Below are 19,177 nucleotides of genomic sequence, written 5' to 3'. Positions count from 1 at the left end.
GAAGACCCGAAGCGGTGGTAGAAGAGACTTGTGGACCCTTTTGATTGATAATTTTGAGTCGGAGTCCGAGCCCATGGAAATTGACGATGATACTCCTTAGTTGAGTACATTGTCGGTGTTTAGTGAAAATATGCGCATCAAAGAAGAATGAATAAGTTGAAGTATCTAATGGATTCTTGTGCACAATCTGAAGGTATTTCCTGAAACTAGATTTCTTGATTGACTTGTAGAAGAAAACCCCACTCAATTTGACCCTTTATAGTCCTCTGACTCCCTGTCCGAAGTTGCTGAACTATTTCTGGATTTTCTGCAGAAACCTGTTTTGCTCGATCCTCCTTGGTCGATGCCATCGACCAAAGTTTCCTAGACTCGAAGTTAATGATTCTTTGGAATATTCCCTATCATATTTAGGCTTGCCTTGTGTTTTGAGCCCTATTCTAATTATTAGCACACCAGAGAAAGTGGAGAAGGTTCCCCAAAGCTTCTCCTTGGCATTTGTGAAGAAGATTCCAACCAAATCATTGTCAATCATTGTTCCTTGTCTCCATCACCAACTACAAGGTATGATTCATCACTCTCACTCTCTATTCTATTCTTTTCTATTCCTTTTCTTGCTGTTGAAACCTTAGAGTTGATGCTGCAACCTTGCAACCATCACTCCAAGTGTTCACTCTTGCTTAACCTATGATCCTCTCACTTGTCCATTGATGCTATGCTCTCATTTCAAGCCTTGTATACGTATTCCTTGATTTTCTTCTTAACTTTATGCATTCTTAACATAAATTGAGGTATATAGTGTGCTATGTCTATGTTTATTACTAGCATATGATTCTAACCAAATTCCTATAAGTTCCCCTGGCTAATTCATGCATTTCCAATGCAAATGCAATTGATTGCAATCCATGCTATGATTCTTATCTATAGAACGTAGTAGTCCAATTTGGGGCTTTCTATTTAGACCTTTAGATTGTGTTAATTCCTTGATTAGTGGTGTTCTTATACTATTCTTAAGCATTCCTCCAAGTTCTGGATCAATCCGAGCGCCGGAAGACGAATTTTGGACCAAAATCCCAAAATCCACTATGAATCCCCGAGACTGTCTTGGTCAATCCTCTTTCGTCAATGCCATCGACCAAGAGCATCGACCAAACATGTTGCTGACTACAACTTCTGTCACATCCTCCCAGCCGGTACCCTAACTGGCATACCCAAGTGTGTGATCCACAACCCCGAAGATCAAGTATCGAGGAAATCATCCTCCCACATATACCATAACATAATCATAAACAAGAAATAATCAATATAATAAGAGTGCAAAAATATGATACCAGATGTAATCACATCAAAAGAAGTAGGGTGAGGCGGAAACTCACTCCACAAAATACAGCGGAACGCAGTATGTAAGTCTAAAAGAATTAACAACTAAATCAAAGGAACTAATAAAGATAACTAAACATCAAAGTTTTCTATTCTATAGAGGACGTCTTTAAAATAGTGGACTTCATCAATCCATTTGAGACGTTCCACATATACGTTGTCTTTAATCGTAGTACGTGTAAACCCAGCCCTAACCTTGACCCGGAAACCTTGTTATTTGTAGGTCCAGTGACCCGAAGTAAAGTAAGAAGTCAGCTTTGGGCCATCCCAGTGGAGGACTTGGTGTCTGGCTTTGAATCCATGAGAGTTGATGATGAGGTTCTATTTATGGAAACTGAATCTTGATGAAGATCGGATTAGTTGATGGACTTGGAGTGCTCTCTATCATGGTTTGAAGGAATTTCTACCTATTAGGTAAGTCACTTGATGTGTGTGCAAAACCCCTTTAGGATTGGATTTGATCTGGGTCTTCAATTCCCTGTTTAGGTGTCACGTCCTCCCAGCCGGTACCCTATCTGGCATACCCGAGAGTGTGATCCACAGCCCGAAGATCAGGTATCGAGTGATCAGCCTCCCACATTCACAATAACATAATCATGAACAATCATAAAAAAAGTGCGGAAGATAAATCATAAATCCAATAAGGAAAGAATGAATCATAAATAAATCAGAATGATAGATATAATCAGAGTATCAAACAGATAAGTAAAGTGAGGCAAAAATCCCACTTTACAACCAGCGGAAAAGTAGCTCTAAAAGATAATAAACTAGACAAAATCTAATCCCAGTAGCAAGTACATTGGGTAACTAGATTGTTCTCCACTTTATAGACAACATCCTTATAAGTGTAAATCTCATAAATGGCACAAGGACGCTTCCACTCAATGGTCGGACTAAGCATCGTACGGAGCATAACCACTCGCGGGATCTTCAGTGTAATTGTGGTAACCGCAATCACCTTCCTGGAGATATGCCTCTTCGCCTTGCGCTTCTTCATAGGGACCGTCATAGTATTAAGTACCTGCAGGATAGTCTAACAAACATTGTACAATAAGGGAATGAGTTTCAAAGAAACTCAGTAAGGCAGTTAAAATCCATAATAACATAAATGGCAGGATTCCAGAACAAACAGAAATGCAATATGATATGAGACAAGCAATGAATGAATGAATCTAACTCTATGTATGCTGGTCTCTATTGGCAGACACGCTTTAAGTCATAGCACCGTACTTCTTTAGGAAGGTCCGCTCACATCCTCAACCATTTAAGATATCTTGGATTCTCTCACGGATCATTTCACCGGTCTTGAGCAGCCGATTGGTAATGGGTCCTTCATCCCTCAGGACAAACCATGGCAGGGGGTTAAGTCAACACACTCTCTCACAACCATTTGGTATAAGTCTTGGCGCATGTCAGGGTAAAACCTAGCCAAATGCAAGTCTTCTACTTAGTTACATCAAGTCAGATCCAGATACTTCCATTCCTCGTCCCTGACGATCCTTTCCGGTATCCTTCACACTAGAGTCCTCATAGTCCCTGACTACAGACTCATCAACCCTATTGGTTATCCACATATGGTAAACGGGAAGCTCTCACGTCCTCTCACGGGTTGGTTACCGGTCTTAAGCGCCCGTGACCCCAAGTCTAACCATATGCAACCCTACCAATAAATGGCCCCCACAATGTGATTCATGTCCTCTCACGGGTTGGTTACCGGTCTTGAGCGCCCATGAATCCCCATTGCTACCACGGGTCGTTCGGTCTCAATACCCCTCCGATTAGGGTCTGACATAACAGGACATCCTTGCCAAACACTACTAGACAATCCTAGATATGTCATCCAACAGTTTAGGAAGGTGTCCAGAGGGCATCTCCGGAAACATCCCATAATATTCCCGTAGTAGTCCAAGGACAGAAGTGTCAAAAGGACACCTCTCCTTTCCAAACCATACTTAAGCATACACATGCATCAATTCATATCATCACATATATGGTAACTTCATATATGGAAAGAAATCAATAAGTACAATCAACTTGTATAACATTGGTAAGTAAATCATACATGAATCAATTTAATATGAATAAGTAATGCTACTGTAATAAAGTTATGCAACAGTAGTATATCATTGTAAGAATCTAATTTAGGAATCATATCAATGATATTCAAATATAGAAACTAGATTCATGCTATCTATGTAATTAAGGAAATAACCATCCTTACCTTTTATAACTCGCAAAGGAATCCTAAGAAATCAAGTAAGATCTTGGCAAACTTGAGAAGAAGGTCCTAAACAAGTATATACAACATATTAGGAAAGATCCCTAACAGAAAAGATACCAAAACATCCAACACAGACCAATTCTGGAGTTGCTGTACTCATTGGTCGAGTGGATTGGTCGATTGGTCCATCGACCAATCGATCGACCGATGCGAGACGATAGCCTAAAAAAAACAGAGTTTTAAGATATGAAATCCGAATTTGGTGGTTCAAAAGGGTACTAATCAAGGGGTAAACTACATCAGTAGTATTCTAACATATAGGGGACCTCAAAACACCAATCAAATCAAGATATCAAGATCCAAATTAGGAAACAAAAAGTTACCATAATTAGATCAACCATGGATCTTGATGAATTCGAAATAGAAATCAAAGACAAGAACAATAGGAGGATGGATCATTGCTTCAGGTAAAGGTATCATGAATCTACCATATATGTAACTACCATGCTTCATGAAGAACACATAGTATGGTAGAAGAGAACAACTAGAAATTGATAGATTATGGATCATGGAAAGAAAACACAGTAATTAACTACTAACATGATCAATATCGAAGATCCAAAGAGATCAGAATTCAAATCAGAAGTTTAACAAGATTAGATCATGGTTTGATCATGATTCCTTCAAAAGCTTGCAATGATCATGGTTAAGATCATTGTTCTAGCCTCAAATCCTTAGGATGATCATGAGAACATGTTCAGAGATGTTTGCAACAGAGAATGCAGCATCTCTTCTACTGTCTCAACTCAAAAAGGAAAGAAAAACAAAGATGGAGGAGAAGAAGAGAGAGTAGACATACCTTTTGATGCAAAAGGAAGAGTTTCGACGAAGATCCGTCAAGAAAACACCAAGGATGCAAGGGAGATGACTTGCAGAGGTCTTTGGTTCGTTCCAGAGAGTTTGGAGGCAGCAAATACGAAGTGGACTCAAGATTGGGCTTAAATAGAGCAAGAAAAACCTAATTGCCAAAGACAGCACTCATTGGTCGAGTGGATTGGTCGACTGGCCCAGTCGACCAATGCTGACAGCAAATCCAAAACAGGGAATTGAAGGCCCAGATCAAATCCAATCCTAAAGGGGTTTTGCACACAAGTCAAGTGACTTACCTAATAGGTAGAAATGCCTTCAAACCAAGATAGAGAGCACTCCAAGTCCATCAACTAATCAGATCTTCATCAAGATTCAGTTTCCATAAATAGAACTTCATCATCAACTTTCATGGATTCAAAGCCAGACACCAAGTCCTCCACTGGGATGGCCCAAAGCTGACTTCTTACTTTACTTCGGGTCACTGGACCTACAAATAACAAGGTTTCCGGGTCAAGGTTAGGGCTGGGTTTTACATTCTCCCCCCCTTAAAGAAATTTCGTCCTCGAAATTGAAAGCGTACATGTGCTTCCAAAGAGGTAAGGAAACTTCTCCTTCATGTCTTCTTCCTTCTCCCAAGAAGCTTCTTCAGGGGTATGGTTCTTCCACCGAATCTTCACCAAAGGGATGGTGCGATTCCGCAGCTGCTTGTCCTTCCTATCCAAGATTTCGGCCGGTTCTTCATCGTAGGTCAAATCAGCACTAAGTCCTTCAGGTGCTTGCTGCAAAATGTGTTCCGAATTCTCTATGTATTTTCGGAGCATCGAAATATGAAACACATTGTGAACACCAGCAAGAGGCGGAGGTAATGCTAATCGATACGCAACAGGTCCAACCTTTTCCAAAATCTCGAAAGGTCCAATGTAGCGAGGGCTAAGCTTTCCCTTAACATTGAATCTCATCACACCCTTCATTGGTGAAACCTTCAGAAAGACTTTCTCTCCAACTTGAAATTCCAAATCGGTCCTTCTCTTATCAACATAAGATTTCTGTCTTGATTGGCAAGACTTAATCCTTTCTCTTATCATCTCTACCATAGCACTCGTAGCTTCAATCATTTCAGAACCTAAGACTTTTCTTTCACCTGTCTCAGTCCAATACAAAGGTGTCCTACAAGTACTGCCATACAAAGCCTTGAATGGAGCCATGCCTATTGTTGCTTGATAACTGTTGTTATAGGCAAACTCAACCAAAGCTAGGTGTTCATCCCAATTACCACCCATATCCACCACACAAGATCTGAGCATGTCTTCCAATGTCCGAATTGTCCGCTCGGATTGTCCATCAGACTATGGATGATGAGCTGTACTCAAGTTCAATTGGGTTCCCAAGGCCTTCTGCAAACTATTCCAAAACCTTGAGGTGAACCTAGGATCACGATCCGAAACAATACTCAATGGCACACCATGCAGACGAACCACATTATCCACATAAAGCCGTGCTAGCTTATCCAGAGTATGAGTGATCTTCATAGAAATGAAATGGGCTGATTTGGTCAACCTATCAACAATCACCCACACAGTGTCATTGCCTTTACTTGTTCGAGGCAAGCTAGTCACAAAGTCCATGGAGATATCCTCCCACTTCCAACTAGGAATAGGAAGGGGCTGAAGTAATCCAGATGGAGGTTGTCGAACGGCTTTCACACGTTGGCAAGACTCACACTTGGCAACAAAATCATCAACATCAGCCTTCAGACCAATCCACCAAAAATGTTCCTTCAAGTCCTTGTACATCTTGGTGCTTCCCGGGTGTATAGTAAAGACTGACTGGTGTGCTTCCTTCAATATTTCTTTCTTAACTTCTTCGTTTGCAGGCACGCATAGTCTTCCTCTAAACAACAAAGCACCATCCATGGATATACCAAAGTCGGGGTCCGACTCGAGATTCGAAGAAATCTTCTCAACTTTGATCAAAAACTCTTGATCGAACTCTGCAGAGCAACAATCTTATCTCTAAGACCGGATCTTGCCGTCATGGCAGAAAGAATAAAATCAGAATTCTCAGGGACGATTTCCAAATCAAAACTCTCAATAGAAGACCACAATGGTAAACTCAAAGCATTCAAATCCAAAGTCTTCTTCGGTTCTTCCTACTAAGAGCATCAGCAACAACGTTTGCTTTCCCAGGGTGATACTTGAATATCACAATCATAATCAGAGACTAGTTCCAACCATCTCCTTTGTCTCATGTTCAACTCCTTTTGGGTAAAGAAGTATTTCAAACTCTTATGATCCGTGAAAATGGCAATCTTCTCACCGTAAAGGTAATGTCTCCAAATCTTCAAAGCAAAGACAACGGCGGCAAGTTCTAGATCGTGAGTGGGGTAATTCCGCTCATAATCCTTCAATTGCCGAGAAGCATAGGCTACGACCTTGCCATGTTGCATCAGTACACAACCCAAACCAATCTTTGACGCATCGGTATAAAGTTGTCATACCACCGGAACTATCAGGTATAGTCAAAACCGGGGCACTTGTCAATCTATCTTTCAACTCTTGGAAATTCTTCTCACAGGCGTCAAACCAAACAAACTTTTCTTCTTTCCTGGTCAACTTAGTCATAGGAGCAGCCAACCGAGAAAAGTTCTCAATAAACCTTCGGTAGTAACCCGCCAATCCAAGAAAACTTCTTATTTCCGTTATCGACTTCGGTCTTTCCCAATCAGCCACGACTTCGACCTTTTCGGGATCGACACGAATACCTTCGGCTGAAACTACATGACCAATGAATACCACTCTCTTAAGCCAGAAATCACACTTGCTAAACTTAGCGAACAACTTCTTTTCTCGCAACCTTTGCAAAGTGAAACTTAGATGACTCGCATGCTCTTCTTTGCTCTTCGAATAGATCAAGATGTCATCAATGAAAACAATCACAAACTTATCAAGCACATCATGAAATACTCGGTTCATGAGGTCCATGAACACCGCAGGAGCATTGGTCAATCCAAAGGGCATGACTCTAAACTCGTAGTGACCATACCGCGTTCGGAAAGCTGTCTTGAAGATATCACTAGACTTCACTTTCAATTGGTGATATCCGGACCTTAAGTCAATCTTTGAGAACACAACTGCACCCTTCAAGCGATCGAAGAGATCATCAATTCGGGCAGCGGATATCTATTCTTGATAGTCAACTTATTCAACTCACGGTAGTCGATGCACAAGCACATACTACCGTCTTTCTTCTTGACGAACAAGACCGGAGCTCCCCAAGGTGACACACTAGGCTGTACGAAACCTCTATCAATGAGCTCATTCAACTGATTTTGCAAATCTTTCAACTCAGTAGGAGCCATCCTATACGGAGCTTTAGATACCGGAGCGGCACCAGGGACGAGATCAATAGAAAACTCGACATCCCTGTCAGGAGGCACTCCCGATAGATCATCAGGGAAGACATCAACAAAGTCGCAGACAACTCGACTTCATCGACTCTTTTCTCCACTATACCCTTGCCTTCGGATGAAGCATCATCCACTAGGGCATAGACTTGCATCGGTGCGAAGACAGCACCTTCTTACAAACCCTTCTCTTTTCACCCTGAAATTCTAAGACCGGACTTCCACAGATATGGAACTGAATCTTCTTTGAGGAACAAAGGAACACAGCTTTGTGGGCTGTCAACCAATCAATTCCCAAAATAACATCGAAGTCCTTCATATCAAGAATCACAAAATTGGCTTCCAAGTTCTTCTCACCAATCAACACAGGACATTTAGATAACCCCTTATCTAGTTTCACAACAGGACCAGTAGGTGTACTAATCAATAAACAACTAGACAACTTCTCGGGGATTAGGTTAGTCTTCTTGATGAATGCGAGATGACATGAACGAATGAGATGCACCCGTATCAAATAAGACAAATGCAGAAATAGAAGCAACTAACAATGTACACCGTAATCACTTCATGGCTTTGATCCTGCTCAAGACCGGAAATACTGAAAACTCTACCGGAGGGAGGAGCAGGGGAGCACTCTTCACCACAGGGGGCGAAGCTCTTGGGCGGGCCGCTTCGGACGAGCACGAGCAAAATGACCAGCTTGCTTGCGGTAGAAGCAAACAGGATTGCTTTGGATCCAACGGGGGTGGCTGCAACGAGAGGGCTTCGAACAAAAGGCCTTGCACTTGCACTTGCACTTGCACTTGCTGGTGGTCGGTTTCCGCCATCTTGTCTAAAGCCGGGCGGGCTGCTGAAAACCCGTGTTCGACCTACACTCTTAGCCCGAAAGGTAGGAGTGGGGTAGGGTGTAGGTCTCACAAAACGACGGTCATTACGATCCACCAAACCAGAATTCCTTGATTGCCAGGGCTTCGCACACGAGCACTTTCCTTCTCTGTTTCTTCCAACTTCTTCGAGTTCTGCACCACTTGAGCATAGCTCACTATAGGCTGGACCTGTGAGGTAAGCTTTAATGGCGGGCGCGATCCTTTGAAGAACTTCTTTGCTTTCGTGAGGTCATCCTTGAGAGAATCGGAGCAAAGAAATGAAGCTCTTCGAACTTCTGTTGGTACTCCAACACGGACAGAGATCCCTAAGTAAGAATCATGAACTCAGCTTCCTTCGCATCTTTTACCGCCTCGGGAAAGTAATTCATACAAAAAGCCTCTTTAAACAACTCCCAAGTTACAACTCCCGCATGCAAACCTTCCAAGACAGCCGAGTGGAGATCCACCATGCATCGGCTTCTTATTGTAACCACGTTGAAGCAAACAGAATCTTCGAGCTTCCGAGCATTGCGGATGTCGGAAAGCCTTCTCCAACTCACGAAGCCACTTGTTAGGAAACAAGGGGTCCTTGGTAACTCCGGTGAAAGTGGGTACTTGCATCTTGGGAAAACTCTCCATCAAAGTAGTATGAGGAGTTCCAGCTAAACCTCCCGCATTCGAGATTGCGGCATGAGGATTCACATTAGCACCAGCCGGGTCTCATTATGCGAGTCATGAAACCCACCAACATCTTGTTGAATTGAGCTGCTTGCTGCTGCATCATATTGCCCATAATATTGGCAATATCTCGGAAACTTCCAACATTCGGGGCACCAGGTATCTCATGAGTACCCTGATCAACATTTGGTATCTCACCACCACCATGAGGTATTTCACCACCTCCCCGAGGTATCTCACCACCACCATGACCACTTTGGATTCACCACGCCCACTTCTCGGAGTAACCATTACGCAAAACCGAGAACATCAAAATACCGAATTTGAAGTTTCAACATAAACCACAAGTCCAAATGATTTGAAAACTTAAATCATGCTCAAATATATCCATATAGTCATCAAACAATAATCCATAAGGCAAAAATCACATTTTCTAAAAATTCAACAGCAATTGAGGTCTCGTGACCATTGGTCGAGTGATTGGTCGATCGACCCGATCGACCAATGAGTCGACCAATGCGAGACAGAATGAGAAAATTCGCATTATAAGCCTCATTTTCACATTCCAACCTCATTCTAACTTCTTCCAAAGGTGGGAGAGCTCTAGGGAAAGTCTCCAAGAGTTCTCACAAGTGTTCTTGAGGTGATTTGGTGCTTCAACAACAACACCACAACACACAATCTTCACAAACAAGGTAAATCTCTCATTCTTTCTTCCATTTTCATCTTCTCATGCTTGCATTTCAATAAAACCATGCTTTACTTGTATCCAATGCTAGAAATCATGCTTAGGAATGCTTAGAAACATATTCCCTAGGTTTTAAACACAATGCCATGCATAGACAACAAGTTTTAACTTAATGGTGTTCATCTCGCAAAGTTTTCATACCGAAATCGATATCTTTAGAAAAATTCCGTTTTCTCTCAAACCGCTTGAAATTTTCACACGAGATCAAATGCTACATGCTCAAGATGACATTGTAGATAGGTCCATACAACTTGATTTAATCAATTTCAACTTTTCAAAAATCCAATTCTGACCTAAATTGCAAAATCCCCAAATTTCCTTCTTGCTGAATTTTTCGCTTTAAACCAAGTTTTCGATTGATTTTCATCAAACAAACTTCATAGACATGAAATTCCAAGTATTGCGCACATGCTAGTATATTCAAATCAAATTTCCCCCAAATTTGAAATTTTCCAAAAAATTACGAAAATACCCTTTTGGCTCAAATCTTAAATTAGCACTAACTGGAATTGTCTCTTGTCTCTTTCACAGATACCCACTATGCAGAGGGGAGGGCGAGGATGAGGTAGAGGTCGTGGTCGCATTGTAGGTGCTCTTAGGGGGCAGAGGTCGGGTTCCTTCGAGCCTAGACGGGAGGTTAGGAGACCGGACATGTTTGACACACCTCGGGCCGAGTTCCTGTACGAGGCCTACTTCGATTCTTGCAATATCGAGATGGGACGTCTACTTCACTTACGCCAGCTCGAGCCTTTAGGATTCAGCGAGAGGTTCGACACATTGCGGTGGACTCATCTCTTCACCGAGGATCTGCCGGTATACCCGGAACTAGTGAGGTTGTTCTTCAGCAACCTTACCTACACAGAGGAGGCTCGAGGCCAAGGACATCCACTTAGACTTGTCCTCAGGAGTAGGGTCTTCCGGACTCGGATTCGCTTCTCTACCCGGACACCTGGCTGAGATCTTGCGGGTTCCTTACTATCCACAGCGGTGTTTGTGGATACTGCGGGAGAGCGATCCGGGACAGCCATCCGATGCCGTACGAGCTTCGCGAGATATATTCTCTACGCTATGGGATAGTCGTCGATGCTTCACTCCGTGGACCAGCGGACGGATGACGGATTCTCGCACGGATTATCGGTCGCATAGTCGGCCGAAACATTATGCCGAAAGTCGGACATCACCATCGGGTCACGGTGATGGAGGCCTTAGTCATCTACCGCATCTACATGGGCTTCGAGATCGATCTCTCCTACATCATTCAGCAGGTCATGCTGGACTTAGTTCTGCGGCCTAGCATGCGGAACCTTTGCTATGGGAGGCTACCGACTTTGATCTTCGGGCATTTCGGGGTGAGTTTCGAGGATACACCGGTGGACACCGGTTCACGGGGGTATTCTATTGGGTCTCGGACCATTCGTCGGATGAGACTACAGCGATCGAGGAGAGATCTCCTGGTCCGGAGGGTGAGGATGATGATGAATCGGAGGATGAGGATCGGGGGTCGGAGGATGGAGAGGATATCGGTCCGATAGTGATGATCGGGCCGGAGATGATGCGAGATATGAACGAGGCTGAGCACGTGCATCACGAGTTTCCTTCATCACACTTCAAGGCGGGTGGCCCTTCACATGCGATTCCGGAGACTTCAGATCTTTGAGCACGGATGAGATCGATGACTTCCATGCTAGAGAGAATGGAGGTCGGACGAGAGCAGATGTACGAGAGGATGGAGTCGGGACGGGATAGGATAGAGCATCGGGTGACTCGGCTAGCGGAGGAGTTCGGAGCATACGAGAGATCGGAGAAGATCACCTAGATAGACCGTACCTTAGGATTTCCATTTATGCATTTCGGATGTAATCGTTGTAAAAACTTTTGAAATTAATGAAGTTCATTTTGTTTCCCTTTAATTATTGTATGTTATGCACCTTTCTTTTCCTTGCATTAGTGACATTTGTTCAAGTATAATTATGGTATGTTATTCGGAAATGTTCTGTTATGCCTCAAAGGTCAAGTTTCTAATTCAGTGTTCTATTATTCACTTCTAAGAGTAGAAGAGTCATTTCAGATCAATGACTCGAGAATGTTCGATTATTGTCTTTTGTAGTTAGGATCTCCTCGAACCTTGGGCTCGATACCAATCATCACGCCCTCCCGGCCCGGTACCCTATCCGGCATACCCGAGAGTGTGATCCACAGCCCGAAGATCAAGTATCGAGTGATCAACCTCCCACATAAACAATAACATAATCATGAACAATCATAATAAAAGTGCGGAAGATAAACCATAGATCCAATAAAGAAAGAATGAATCATAAATGAATAAGAATAATAGATATAATCAGAGTGTCAAACAGATAAGTAAAGTGAGGCAAATATCCCACTCTACAACCAGCGGAAAAGTAGCTCTAAAAGAATAAACTAGACACAATCTAATCCCAGTAGCAAGTACATTGGGTAACTAAATTGTTCTCCACTTTATAGACAACATCCTTATAAGTGTAAATCTCATAAATGGCACAAGGACGCTTCCACTCAATGGTCGGACTAAGCATCGTACGGAGCATAACCACTCGCGGGATCTTCAGTGTAATTGTGGTAACCGCAGTCACCTTCCTGAAGATATGCCTCTTCGCCTTGCGCTTCTTCATAGGGACCGTCATAGTACTCAGTGCACTGCGGGATAGTCTAACAAACATTGTACAATAAAGGAATGAGTTTCAAAGAAACTCGGTAAAGGCGATTAAAATCCATAATAACATAAATGGCAGGATTCCAGAACAATCATAAATGCAATATGATATGAGACAAGCAATGAATGAATGAATCTAACTCTATGTATGCTGGTCTCTATTGGCAGGCATGCTTTAAGTCATAGCACTGTACTTCTTTAGGAAAGTCCGCTCACATCCTCAACCATTTAAGATATCTTGGATTCTCTCACGGGTCATTTCACCAGTCTTGAGCAGCCGATTGGTAATGGGTCCTTCATCCCTCAGGACAAACCATGGCAGGGGGTTAAGTCAACACACTCTCTCACAACCATTTGGTATAAGTACTTGGCGCATGTCGGGGTAAAACCTAGCCAAATGCAAGTCTTCTACTTAGTTACATCAAGTCGGATCCAGATACTTCCATTCCTCGTCCCTGACGATCCTTTCCGGTATCCTTCACACTAGAGTCCTCATAGTCCCTGACTACGGACTCATCAACCCTATTGGTTATGCACATATGGTAAACGGGAAGCTCTCACGTCCTCTCACGGGTTGGTTACCGGTCTTAAGCGCCCGTGACCCCAAGTCTAACCATATGCAACCCTACCAATAAATGGCCCCCACAATGTGATTCCTGTCCTCTCACGGGTTGGTTACCGGTCTTGAGCGCCCATGAATCCCCATTGCTACCACGGGTCGTTCGGTCTCAATACCCCTCCGATTAGGGTCGACATAACAGGACATCCTAGCCAAACACTACTAGACAATCCTAGATATGTCATCCAACGGTTTAGGAAGGTGTCCAGAGGGCATCTCCGGAAACATCCCATAATATTCCCGTAGTAGTCCAAGGACAGAAGTGTCAAAAGGACACCTCTCCTTTCCAAACCATACTTAAGCATACACATGCATCAATTCATATCATCACATATATGGTAACTTCATATATGGAAAGAAATCAATAAGTACAATCAACTTGTATAACATTGGTAAGTAAATCATACATGAATCAATTTAATATGAATAAGTAATGCTACTGTAATCAAAGTTATGCAACAGTAGTATATCATTGTAAGAATCTAATTTAGGAATCATATCAATGATATTCAAATATAGAAACTAGATTCATGCTATCTATGTAATTAAGGAAATAACCATCCTTACCTTTTATAACTCGCAAAGGAATCCTAAGAAATCAAGTAAGATCTTGGCAAACTTGAGAAGAAGGTCCTAAACAAGTATATACAACATATTAGGAAAGATCCCTAACAGAAAAGATACCAAAACATCCAACACAGACCAATTTGAGAGTTTATGTACTCATTGGTCGAGTGGATTGGTCGACTGGTCCAATCGACCAATCGATCGACCAATGCAGACGATAAGCCTAAAAAAACAGAGTTTTAAGATATGAAATCCGAATTTGGTGGTTCAAAAGGGTACTAATCAAGGGGTAAACTACATCAGTAGTATTCTAACATATAGGGGACCTCAAAACACCAATCAAATCAAGATATCAAGATCCAAATTAGGAAACAAAAAGTTACCATAATTAGATCAACCATGGATCTTGATGAATTCGAAATAGAAATCAAAGACAAGAACAATAGGAGGATGGATCATTGCTTCAGGTAAAGGTATCATGAAAACATACTTAGATCTTCAAGGAAAAAGGCTTAGAAGCATAAATCTAAATAAGGAAATAAAACCTACCATATATGTAACTACCATGCTTCATGAAGAACACATAGTATGGTAGAAGAGAACAACTAGAAATTGATAGATTATGGATCATGGAAAGAAAACACAGTAATTAACTACTAACATGATCAATATCGAAGATCCAAAGAGATCAGAATTCAAATCAGAAGTTTAACAAGATTAGATCATGGTTTGATCATGATTCCTTCAAAAGCTTGCAATGATCATGGTTAAGATCATTGTTCTACCCTCAAATCCTTAGGATGATCATGAGAACATGTTCAGAGATGTTTGCAACAGAGAATGCAGCATCTCTTCTACTATCTCAACTCAAAAAGGAAAGAAAAACAAAGATGGAGGAGAAGAAGAGAGAGTAGACATACCTTTTGATGCAAAAGGAAGAGTTTCGACGAAAATCCGTCAAGAAAACACCAAGGATGCAAGGGAGATGACTTGCAGAGGTCTTTGGTTCGTTCAGAGAGTTTGGAGGCAGCAAATACGAAGTGGACTCGAGATTGGGCTTAAATAGAGCAAGAAAAACCTAATTGCCAAAGACACACTCATTGGTCGAGTGGATTGGTCGACTGGCCCACGATCGACCAATCAGTCGACCAATGCTGACAGCAAATCCAAAACAGGGAATTGAAGGCCCAGATCAAATCCAATCCTAAAGGGGTTTTGCACACAAGTCAAGTGACTTACCTAATAGGTAGAAATGCCTTCAAACCAAGATAGAGAGCACTCCAAGTCCATCAACTAATCAGATCTTCATCAAGATTCAGTTTCCATAAATAGAACTTCATCATCAACTTTCATGGATTCAAAGCCAGACACCAAGTCCTCCACTGGGATGGCCCAAAGGCGCCTTCTTACTTTCCTGGGGGGGGGGGGCCAAAAAAAAAGGGGGGTTGCCAAGGGGGGGGAGAGGAGGGGGGGGGGAGAGGTCATTACAAAAGTGTAATACCTTTCTCATAATCAAAAGATCAGAAGTATAGAAGAAACAATAAAACAAAGAAGAAACGAATCGATTACTAACCTTTTAAAAGAATAACCGATGAAGAAATTCAAAAAGATGCTTGAGGATCTTCTTTGGCTTCGGAGGAGAGGTTCTAGGGTTCTTCCCACGTTTTGCAGAGGCTTAGAACTGATTGTGAGTGAAAAACAGGGAGTTTCCCCCCCTTTAAATAGCATAAAAAGTCAAAAAATTACCAGGATTTCCAATTTTGACCTTAATGACCCTGTTGGTCGACTAGGTTCTAGGGTTCTTCCCACATTCTCCAGAGGCTTAGAACTGATTGTGAGTGAAAAACACGGAGTTTCCCATTTTAAATAGCATAAAAAGTCTAAAAGTTACCAGGATTTCTAATTTTGACCTTAATGACCCTGTTGGTCGATGGTTGGTCGACTGGCCAATCAACCAATCAGTCGACCAACCATGTCAGCAACTCCTAAACAGGGATTTGATGGGCCTAACTTCAATATCTTTGAATGGGCTCCTTTCAACACATCTATTCACTTACCTAGCATGGAGGGATGTCTCAAACCATGTCCAACTAGGCTTTAGGCCCATCAACCAAGTTCTTCTTCATCAATGTGCAGTTCAACTCCAAATCAGGTAAGGTTTCCATAAGGGAACACCATCATCAATATCCATGGGTTTCGGGTCAAAAACCATGTCTTCTACTGAGATGGCCCACAAAGATTCTTCCTTCACTTTGGGTCTTTGGACATACATTAAGGGAGAGGTTTGACTTTACTTCCTAAGACCTTCCAAAGATAACAACACTACACTCAAGGTCCATCTTGAAGGTCAAATAACAAACAAGCCCTTCTTCATCCAAAACAGAAATGGTGTTCAGGTTAGGGCTTGGGCTGGATTTCGACAGTAAGTGTATAAGTAGTTTTCAATGAATCCAAAAGGAAAGAAAATGAAGCATAATATCTACCAAAAATAACTCAACATATGGATGTTCAATATTCCATGTTCTTCCCATTAATATCATAAGAAAAAAAAATTGAGTGAATTCCTCAATTGCTTAGGCCTTATCCAAACATGGCATTAGCTTTTGATTCTTGAAAATGTGGAATAGATTTAATAATAAACTAAATAAGAGCTTAAAATTCTTGTTCAATTGGTTCCTATTTGAAAAGATGATATTGGTGCCAAAACAAAAATGAACAAAATAAGTTAAATTGTCCAACTAAAGTCCCCAGTGTCATAAATCCTCAAAACCTTCAGGTTCACCAAAGTGGGTATGGTAAAGCTTGTTAAAGTGAGTTCTACATCCATTTTTATTTGGAAAGATTCTTATTTAATGTAGGACCCTTGTAGTGCAGGCTACAGCTTTGTGCTTTTGTATGGCGTTCCAACAATGATGCATTACTTGAATTCTTCAAGGTCCAAATCCTTCATTTAACCTTGCTGAGATCCAAGAATTTTGCTCGTACAAAACAAGAATACTACAGGTCTCTCCAAAATTACAACAAATTTGAAACAAGAAAGTTTCCAAATAGAGACTTAAAGCAACTCATACTTTTTGGCTAAAAGAGAAGCAATATATTGTAATATTTATCCGAGTAACCAACTTGAGCTTCCAAATTTACACGTATATCAATATGTGTATCTTTTCAGTGTTGAATTTAGCATATATGTTTGAGTCGAATTTGAACTTCTATGAAAGCTGGAGTCATTGATTGTCTTAAGGTGTATGTGTAGAACTGAAGCACAGACTAACTGAGAAGACAAAACTCTAGGAAAAGGCTTCAAGTCAATCTTATCCAAGTAATTTGAACCTATGAGTGTAAGGGAAAGGCTAAAGATGGTTGCATTTGAGATCATAGAGATGGTGGAGAAGAGAGACGGCGTTGTGCATAATTCAAGAATACAAGCAACTAATAAGTTTGAACATTAATTGTTTAACCATGGATACATTCTAAGAAACATGTCAAGGTTAACAAACAAATATACACATGGAATGCACATAAAAGAAAAGTATAATCGATCAGTCTCTATTTAGTTGAGCATCAAACATTAAAACTACCACTATCTAGAACTTACTTCAAAAAATTATCAATTGTTTGTGAATTGAAGTTTCATTTTTCAAAAATTAGTAATTCCAAACACGTAAAGAAATGATGCTTTTAGACAAAATATATAAATTACTATAAAGTAGATACATGTATGTAATTGCAAGCTATATTTAATTCTGTTTCTGGGATTAGGTATGTTTTTGCACCTCAAAATGTTTTGTTCAGTGTTGTAGAACGTTAAATGTTCAAATTATGCAATCAATTGTCAAGCACATTCAAGAAGCAAGCCTTGAGTCTGGAGATTTCAAAAATCTAGAGATTTCAAATCTATGGAGTCATGGTTCATAAAATTAATTGTTTGGTTAGCCTGAATCTTTGAAATGAAATATTTAAATTCATCATAAAAAAACATTTATGGAATCATGGTTCAAATATTTAATGCTTTTATAGTAGGGATGAAATCTCTGGATTTCACCTCATACCCATAAATCTAAGGATTCACACAACCACATAGGTATAAATCTCCCATTTGTGAATCCAGAGATTTGAAATCTCTAGATTCATGTAACCAAACACACCCTAAACGAATGGACAAGAAATGGGAAGATGCTTTCTTAACTCCTTTAGCATATATGTACATAATGATTGAATATTTTTGTTTCTCTTCGCAACTTGCTCAAATTTATCTACCATTCTCTTGATTTTCGATGCAACTTAGCTCTCAAGTCAATTTTATTATCATATTGCATACAAACTCATAGTGCGAGCCTTGAGGTAGAGATACGATCACAAACTTTCTTGTTGTTCTAGAAGTGGAAAAAAATCATTAGGTGAAAATTATTGCCATATGCACTGCTTTACACACAAGCCAGATCTGCGCTTTTTCATGTACCAGTCTCTAACGGTTGCTGCGTTGCTTACTTGTTGGAGAAAATTCTTAGGAGAAGACTTGGGATGAAGGATAAAAAAAAATAAAAATGGAATAGAGGTCCAAAGGTTGGTTCTCCAGTTCTGTTGTTGAACGTAATTAACGCTTGCAACATTACTCCTAATACATGATTCCAACATGGCCCTCTATCTCCTTACCCTTACACAACACCTAACCCTATTAGTCATCATTGCGTTTGTTTCTATAAAATTAGAATCCAGGATGATGATGAGGATGATGCGGATGAGGATGAAGATGTAACTGTCAAATTGTGTAAGAGAAAATAGAGAATAAATACAAGGGAGAGGTAGAAATTTTCCCCTAAAAAAATGTAATTCAAATTGGAAATTTAATGTAAACCTACTAATTGTGTAAATGTAACTGTCATTCTATTGATGTAGGTAATTTTTTCTTCTTTTAGTTTGTAGTTTGGATCAAGTCCAATAACATGTATCATCATTTGTTTACTAGGAAGAAAACTGAAAACTAAAGTAGGTACTACATGGTGGATGAGAATTCCTTACTCCTAAAAAGATATTAACTTCTTTACAATAGAATAATCTCCTCTTTGTACTTTTGTTAGTGAATGCCAAAATAAAGTAAAACAAATTGTGATCTTCACAACTAAAAATAGGATTATA

The sequence above is a fragment of the Hakea prostrata genome, chromosome 1 (genome assembly GCF_041222555.1).
Source record: "Hakea prostrata isolate BN-2017 chromosome 1, UWA_Hpros_2, whole genome shotgun sequence".
NCBI lineage: Eukaryota > Viridiplantae > Streptophyta > Magnoliopsida > Proteales > Proteaceae > Hakea > Hakea prostrata.
The sequence above is the reverse complement of the archived record's forward strand: the minus strand, read 5'-3'. Positions refer to the sequence as shown.